Below are 8,803 nucleotides of genomic sequence, written 5' to 3' on the forward strand. Positions count from 1 at the left end.
TTTCTAACTACAGAAACAGATATCCTATTGATTCCTGTTTACTTGCAAAAACAATAGCAGGAAGCACAAGTGACTGTCAACAAAGAAGTGGTCAGACGACGCAGATGCTAAGCTACAGGACTGTTTTGCTAGCACAGACTGGAATACATTCCGAGATTCTTTCCGATGGCATTGAGGAGTACATCACATCAGTCACTGGCTTCATCAATAAGTGCATCGATGACGTCATCCCCACAGTGACATTACGTACATACTAGAGGTCGACCGATTATAATTTTTCAACTCCGATACCGATTATTGGAGGACCAAAATAGGCCGATACCGATGAATCGACCAATTATATACACACACACACAGTTGAAGTCGGAAGTTTACATACACTTAGGTTGGAGTCATCAAAACTAGTTTTTCAACCACTCCACAAATTTCTTGTTAACAAACTATAGTTTTGGCAAGTCAGTTAAGACATCTACTTTGTACACGACACAAGTAATTTTTTTAACAATTGTTTACAGACGTATTATTTCACTGTATCACAATTCCAGTGCGTCAGAGGTTTACATACACTAAGTTGACTGTGCCTTTAAACAGCTTGGAAATTCCAGAAGTCAATTGGAGGTGTACCTGAGGATGTATTTCAAGGCCTACCGTCAAACTCAGTGCCTCTTTGCGTGACATGGGAAAATCAAAAGAAATCAGCCAATACCTCAGAAACAAATTTGTCTGGTTCATCCTTGGGAGTAAATTACAAATGTCTGAAGGTGCCACGTTCATATGTACAAACAATCGTACGCAGTATAAGCACCATGGGACCACACAGCCGTCATACCTCTCAGGAAGGAGACGTGTTCTGTCACCTAGAGATCAACGTACCTTGGTTTGAAAAGTGCAAATCAATCCAAGATCAACCTTGTGAGACGCTGGAGGAAACAGGTACAAAAGTATGTATATCCACAGTAAAACGAGTCCTATATCGACATAACCTGAAAGGCCGCTCAGCAAGGAAGAAGCTACTGCTCCAAAACCACCATAAAAAAGCCAGACTACGGTTTGCAACTGCACATGGGGACAAAGACCAAACTTTTTGGAGAACTGTTTGGCCATAATGACAATCGTTATGTTTGGAGGAAAAAGGGGGAGGCTTGCAAGCCGAAGAAAACCATCCCAACCGTGAAGCACGGGGGTGGTAGCATCATGTAGTGGGGGTGTTTTGCTGCAGGAGGGACTGGTGCACTTCACAAAATAAAAACGTCCAAGTTGTGGCAAAATGGCTTATGGACAACAAAGTCAAGGTATTGGAGTGGCCATCACAAAGCCCCGACTTCAATCCCATAGAAAATTGGTGGGCAGAACTGAAAACATGTGTGTGAGCAAGGATGCCTACAAACCTGACTCAGACCAGCTCAGTCAGGAGGAATGGGCCAAAATTCACCCAACTTATTGTGGGAAGCCATCTGAAACGTTTGACCCAAGTTGAACAATTTAAAGGGAATGCTACCAAATACTAATTGAGGGTATGTAAACTTCTGACCCACTGGGAATGTGATGAAAGAAATAAAAGCTGAAATAAATAATTCTCTACTATTATTCTGACATTTCACATTCTTAAAATAAAGTGGTGATCCAAACTGACATAAAACAGGGAATATTTACTTGGATTAAATGTCAGGAATTGTGAAAAACTGTGTAAATGTATTTGGCTAGGGTGTATGTAAACTGCCGACTTCAACTGTATGTATGTATGCATGTTTGTATATATACTTGAAATAATGACAATTACAACAACAATGAATGATCAATGAACACTTATTTTAACTTAATATATAAAATCTATTTAGTTTCAAATAATGAAACATGCTCAATTTGGTTTAAATAATGCAAAAAGAGTGTTGGAGAAGAAAGTAAAAGTGCAATATGTGCCATGTAAAAAAAAGAAGCTAACGTTTAAGTTCCTTGCTCAGAACATATGAAAGCTGTTGGTTCAATATTCCCAGTAAAGAGATATTAGGTTGCAGTTATTATATGGATTATGACACGTCGACTATTTCTCTCTATACCATTTGTATTTCATATACCTTTGACTATTGGATGTTCAAATAGGCACTTGAGTATTGCCAGCCTAATCTCAGGAGTTGATAAACAGCACTGTGATCAAGCATTGCTAAGAGCTGATGGCAAACACAGTAATGTTTGAGTGAATACTTACAAGCCTGCTGCCTACCACCGCTCAGTCAGACTGCTCTATCAAAAATTAAAATCATAGGCTTAATTATAATATAATAAAACACAGAAATACGAGCCTTAGGTCATTAACATGCCAAATCCGGAAACGATAAATTCGAAACCAAAACGTTTATTCTTTCAGTGAAATACGGAACCGTTCCTAAGTCTAAATACTGCTCTTACATTGCACAACCTTCAATGTTATGTCATAAATATGTAAAATTCTGGAAAATTAGTTCGGAACGAGCCAGGTGGCCGAAACAGTTGCATACACCCGGACTCTGCGTGCAATGAACGCAAGAGAAGTGACAATTTGCCTTGTTTATATTGCCTGCTAACATCAATTTATTTGAACTAAATATGCAGGTTTAAAAAAATATATGCTTCTGTGTACTGATTTTAAGAAAGGCAAAATATGTTTATCTTTAGTCACATTCATGCACTGAATGTGCTATCTTCGCGAATGTGCCTTTGTTAAATCATCACAGGTTTGGCGAAGCAGGCTGTGATTTGATGATTAATTAACAGGCACCGCATTGATTATATGCAACAAGACAAGCTAGTTAACCTAGTAATATCATCAACTATGTGTAGTTAACTAGTGATGTGAAGATTTAATGTTTTTTTAAGGTAAGTTTAATGCTAGCTAGCAACTACCCTTGGCTCCTTGCTGCACTCGCGTAACAGGTGGTCAGCCTGCCATGCCGTTTCCTCGTGGAATGCAATGTAATTGGCGTCCAAAAATGGCGATTACCAATTGTTGCGAAAACTTGAAAATCGGCCCTAATTAAATCAGACGTGCCGATTAAATCGGTCGACCTCTAGTACATACCAAAACCAAAAGCCATGGATTACAGGCAACATCCACACTGAGCTAAAGGCTAGAGCTGACGCTTTCAAGGAGCAGGACTCTAACCCGGAAGCTTACAGTGGGGCAAAAAAGTATTTAGTCAGCCACCAACTGTGCATGTTCTCCCACTTAAAAAGATGAGAGGCCTGGAATTTTCATCATAGCTACACTTCAACTATGACAGACAAAATGAGGGGGAAATAAATCCAGAAAATCACATTGTAGGATTTTTTAATTAATTTATTTGCAAATTATGGTGGAAAATAAGTAATGGGTCAATAACAAACTTCTCAATACTTTGTTTATATACCCTTTGTTGGCAATGACAGCGGTCAAACGTTTTCTGTAAGTCTTCACAAGGTTTTCACACACTGTTGCTGGTATTTTGGCCCATTCCTCCATGCAGATCTCCTCTAGAGCAGTGATGTTTTGGGGCTGTTGCTGGGCAACACAGACTTTCATCTCCCTCCAAAGATTTTTTATGGGGTTGAGATCTGGAGACTGGCTAGGCCACTCCATGACCTTGAAATGCTTCTTACGAAGCCACTCCTTCGTTGCCCGGGCGGTGTGTTTGGGATCATTGTCATGCTGAAAGACCCAGCCACGTTTCATCTTCAATGCACTTGCTGATGGAAAGAGGTTTTCACTCAAAATTTCACGATACATGGCCCCATTCATTCTTTCCTTTACACGGATCAGTCGTCCTGGTCCCTTTGCAGAAAAACAGCCCCAAAGCATGATGTTTCCACCCCCATGCTTCACAGTAGGTATGGTGTTCTTTGGATGCAACTCAGCATTCTTTTCCTTCAAAAACGACAAGTTGAGTTTTTACCAAAAAGTTCTATTTTGATTTCATCTGACCATATGACATTCTCCCAATCTTCTTCTGGATCATCCAAATGCTCTCTAGCAAACTTCAGATGGGCCTGGACATGTACTGGCTTAAGCAGGGGGACACGTCTCGCACTGCAGGATTTGAGTCCCTGGCGGCGTAGTGTGTTACTGATGGTAGGCTTTGTTACTTTGGTCCCAGCTCTCTGCAGGTCATTCACTAGGTCCCCCCGTGTGGTTCTGGGATTTTTGCTCACCGTTCTTGTGATCATTTTGACCCCACGGGGTGAGATCTTGCGTGGAGCCCCAGATCGAGAGTGATTATAGTCTTCTATTTCCTAATAATTGCTCCCACAGTTGATTTCTTCAAACCAAGCTGCTTACCTATTGCAGATTCAGTCTTCCCAGCCTGGTGCAGGTCTACAATTTTGTTTCTGGTGTCCTTTGACAGCTCTTTGGTCTTGGCCATAGTGGAGTTTGGAGTGTGACAGTTTGAGGTTGTGGACAGGTGTCTTTTATACTGATAACAAGTTCAAACAGGTGCCATTAATACAGGTAACGAGTGGAGGACAGAGGGGCCACTTAAAGAAGAAGTTACAGGTCTATGAGAGACAGAAATCTTGCTTGTTTGTAGGTGACCAAATACTTATTTTCCACCATAATTTGCAAATAAATTCATAAAAAATCCTACAATGTGATTTTCTGGAGAAAAAAAAATCTCATTTTGTCTGTCATAGTTGAAGTGTACCTATGATGAAAATTACAGGCCTCTCATCTTTTTAAGTGGGAGAACTTGCACAATTGGTGGCTGACTAAATACTTTTTTGCCCCACTGTAAAAAAAAATCACACTATGCCCGCCGACGAATCATTAAACAGGCAAAGTGTCAATACAGGACTGAATTACTGAATACAAGATTGAATCGTACTACACCGGCTCTGACGCACGTCGGATGTGGCAGAGCTTGCAAACTATTACAGACTCCAAAGGGAAGCACAGCTGCAAGCTGCGCATTGACACGAGCCAACCAGACGAGCTAAATGACTTCTATGCTCGCTTCGAGGCAAGTAACAAGCAGACCAACATAGTGTTCTTGGGCACAGAGACTAAGGTAACCTGCCTAAATGACTACTGACCCGTAGCACTCACGTCTGTAGTGATGAAGTGCTTTGAAAGGCTGGTCATGGCTCACATCAACACTATTATCCCAGAAACCCTAGATCCACCCTAAATTGCATACCGCCCCAACAGATCCACAGATGATGCAATCTCTATTGCACTCCACACTGCCCTTTCCCACCTGGACAAAAGGAACACCTATGTGAGAATGCTATTCATTGACTACAGCTCAGCGTTCAACACCATAGTGCCCTCAAATCTCATGACTAAGCTAAGGACCCTAGGACTAAACACCTTCCTCTATAACTGGATCCTGGACTTCTTGACAGGCCTCCCCCAGGTGGTAAGGGTAGGTAACAACATATCCGCCATGCTGATCCTCAATACAGGGGAGCCTCAAGGGTGCGTGCTCAGTCCCCTCCTGTACTCCCTGTTCACTCATGACTGCATGGCTCAACACCATCATTATGTTTTCCGATGACAACAGTGGTAGGCCTGATCACCGACAACGAGACTGCATATAGGGAGGAGGTCAGAGACCTGGCCGTGTGGTGCCAGGACAACAACCTCTCCCTCAACATGATCAAGACAAAAGGAGATGACTGTGGACTACAGGAAAAAGAGGACAGAGCACACCCCCATTCTCATCAACAGGGCTGCAGATGAACAGGTTGAGAGCGTCAAGTTCCTTGGTGTCCACATCACCAACAAACTATCATGGTCCAGACACACCAAGACAGCCGTGAAGAGGGCACGACAAAACCTATTCCCCCTCAGGAGACTGAAAAGATTTGTCATTCGTCCTCAGAAGGTTCTACAGCTAAACCAGTGCCTGGTACGGCAACTGCTCGGCCTCTGACCGCAAGGCACTACAGAGTGTAGCGCATACAGCCCAGTACATCACTGAGGCCAAGCTTCCTGCCATCCAGGACCTCTATACTAGGCGGTGTCAGAGAAAGGCCCTAAAAATTGTCAAAGACTCCAGCCACCCTAGTCATAGACTGTTCTCTCTCCTACCGCACAGCCAGCAGTACAGGAGTGCAAAGTCTTGGTCCAAAAGGCTTCTTAATAGCTTCTACCCCCAAGCAATAAGACTCCTGAACAGCTAATCAAATGGCTACCCAGACTATTTGCATTGTCCCCTCCCCACACACTTTTACACTGCTGCTACTCTGTTTATTATCTATGCATTGTCACTTTAACTCCACCTATATGTACATATTACCTCAATTACCTCGACTAACCTGTGCCCCTCCACATCGACTCTGTACTGGTACCCCCTGTATATAGCTTCGCTACGGTTATTTTACTGCTGCTCTTTAATTAGCTGTTATTTTTTACTTAACACTTATTTTTCTTAAAACTGCATTGTTGATTAAGGGTTTGTAAGTAAGCATTTCACTAAGTTCTACACCTGTTGTCCCCCCCCCCAACACTACTAGATCCCTAATTGCGAGGAGCAGTGATGAGCCCAGACATGACGAGGTCGGGCCAGCCCTGTCGGCATGCTAGGGCAGTCCAGGTCTGACGAGTCAATGTCAGATCGAGGCAAGCAGCTTCTGCTTTGCACTTGAATAGTCAAGACATGACAAGCCGAGCTCGGTGGAGAGGAAACTGCATTCTGGGATAGCGCATAGTGGGGCGAGACCAATGCAACTGCTCACACTGAAGCAGTCCAGACATGACTCGTCAGCTTCCTTTGTACACAGCTGCACACAACTCATTTATGATATGATGACACGCCAAGCTCTGCCATAGGCCTACTTCCTACTTGGAGTACTGCCGTAGTCAATCTATCCTTTCTTAATCCATTCCTTCCTTTCTTTCTTGACATAATGTTGATATTTGACCATGTTATCATGCTTCTTTGACCCAAATACTGAAATCCATAGTCCGTTCCCTTTTTGTAAGCTGTTGAGTGTTATCCATGTTGCTGGCTGTGACCGACAGTGAGCATACATGCATGTAGCTTTTATAAATAAAGCTTATGTGCATTAGGCCATATTCTATACATATAATATATCTCCACTGTCACCATGATTAAGTCAGGTCTCATGAGAATGAAAAAGACTCAAGTCGCACTACATTCTAAAGCTTTGCTGCAAATATCAGCTAATGATGAAACACAAATGGCATCAAATGACAGTTGTCTCCAGCTTAATAAAATCCCTGGTTTCAAAAGGTAAAGTGACAGAATGTAGCACATTTTCCTGAATGACTCCTGCTTTGCCAAATGTCTTTTCTGTGTTTAGTAACCTTTATTGATTAGATAATTGAGGGAACTACAGCATGTCACTACAACACTGCCTACAGTATGTGGTAAGTAAATACTAAGGCCCTGCCCTGAAACTTTTTGAAACCAACCTACCTGCATAACTATATTTAGGCTTGACTAAGTCGACTCAGGATCCAGTCAAGCCAGAATAATTCGTATGAGAAGAGGAAATGGGGAGTGCGAGGCCGTGTCAAGCAGTATGATGCTTGTCGAAGCTAAATAAAGAATATCTGCTGTGATTTGAATGGGCCTGGATGTCTAAAACGATCTAATTCCTGAGCTGTGGTCGCACTCAGCCCCCTATCCACCCCACCCCGGCAACAAAGCATTGATCAATATGTACTTTTCAGTGAGGTAGAACTCACTGGACCGCCTATTGGTTTTATTTCGCATTGTTACAATGTATGCGTTCACAGAACACACTAACATACGGACTTCCAATCAAAAAATAATTATGTAGACACTCTTCCTCTCCCCCTTTCTCGCCAGCCCCCCTCGAAAAATGTCCCTCCCTGCCTCCGAGCTAGTTGTGTGAATGTTCTCTGTCGCAACAAACATTATTTGAGCTCCTATGATGATAGCCATGGAACGTTACTTAAAAATAAATCACCTAGCTTCCCTCTCGACCTTATCGCGCCGTGGAATACTTTGCTATGATAATGTGTGGGACAAACCAAAAGTGCTCGTTTGTGACCAAGTAGTCGGACCTTATTACAACTAAATGAAGCACGCTACTGTAACTAGTGACAATTTACAGCAGAACAAAAACAAAACTCACCACGACTTCCGTTTGGTTTTGCACAATCCTGAATATTTACAGTTGTGCAATTCCTTTCTTCCTTTTTTTCCACGTTCTTAACCCCAGCCCCTGTCTTCACACCCCAGGAACCAATAGTGTGTATGTGGGGTGGGGGGCCTGGGTGATATGAACGATCTGGGACAGACCGCCAATTTGGAGGCAACAGATCGCAAGTATGTTTATGTTAACGAATGACTAGAACGGTCCCAAAAATTCCTCAATGTTCCCGAGGGTGTTTCTAACAAATTGGTGTCTCTCCGTCTTCCTTGAGCATAGGGGGCGTGAATCCCACTGTTTATTCGCTGTATCCGGGCGGGTCAGCCGTATCTTTTAGTCCGCCATGTTGTCTGCATTAAGGAGGGATGGGAAGCAGAGAATTCCCAGTCCTGGCTCCTCCTCTCCCTCCATCCATCCATAGCGCCGGTGCGACATCTTGCGTTGAATCTGTGACATCGTCACGAAACCGAGTCAACAACAGCAGCCCTATGCAGAAGAGCAGGAGTCCACCACCTGGTCATGTCTATCACACAGGCAGCCCAATTCGGATATAGATAATTTTCACTAATTGGTATAGTGACCAATCAGATCTGAAAAATAATATCAGAATTAGGCTGTCTGTTTAAACAACGAATATTGGACAGGCTTATTAATAGCTAATATACTGCCTGGGCACACAATCCCATTTAGTTTACAACAGCTGCTTGCT

The 8,803-nt window shown here is 42.8% G+C and overlaps 1 protein-coding gene across 3 annotated transcripts in view; it reads right to left on the minus strand.

The window, feature by feature from the left end:
• The window catches only part of LOC112233759 (receptor-type tyrosine-protein phosphatase alpha-like), a 42,838-nt gene extending 34,360 nt beyond the window's left edge, over positions 1-8,478 (minus strand). For 2 of the 3 annotated variants that reach the window (XM_042300170.1, XM_042300189.1), the window contains exon 1: positions 8,077-8,477. The gene's annotated coding sequence lies outside the window, so the exon portion shown is untranslated. Of the gene's footprint in view, positions 1-8,076 lie in introns of all 3 variants that reach the window. The other variant, XM_042300185.1, reaches the window with a different exon arrangement.
• Between the last annotated feature and the right edge of the window lie 325 nt (positions 8,479-8,803).

Source organism: Oncorhynchus tshawytscha, linkage group LG02, assembly GCF_018296145.1.
Source record: "Oncorhynchus tshawytscha isolate Ot180627B linkage group LG02, Otsh_v2.0, whole genome shotgun sequence".
Taxonomy (NCBI): domain Eukaryota; kingdom Metazoa; phylum Chordata; class Actinopteri; order Salmoniformes; family Salmonidae; genus Oncorhynchus; species Oncorhynchus tshawytscha.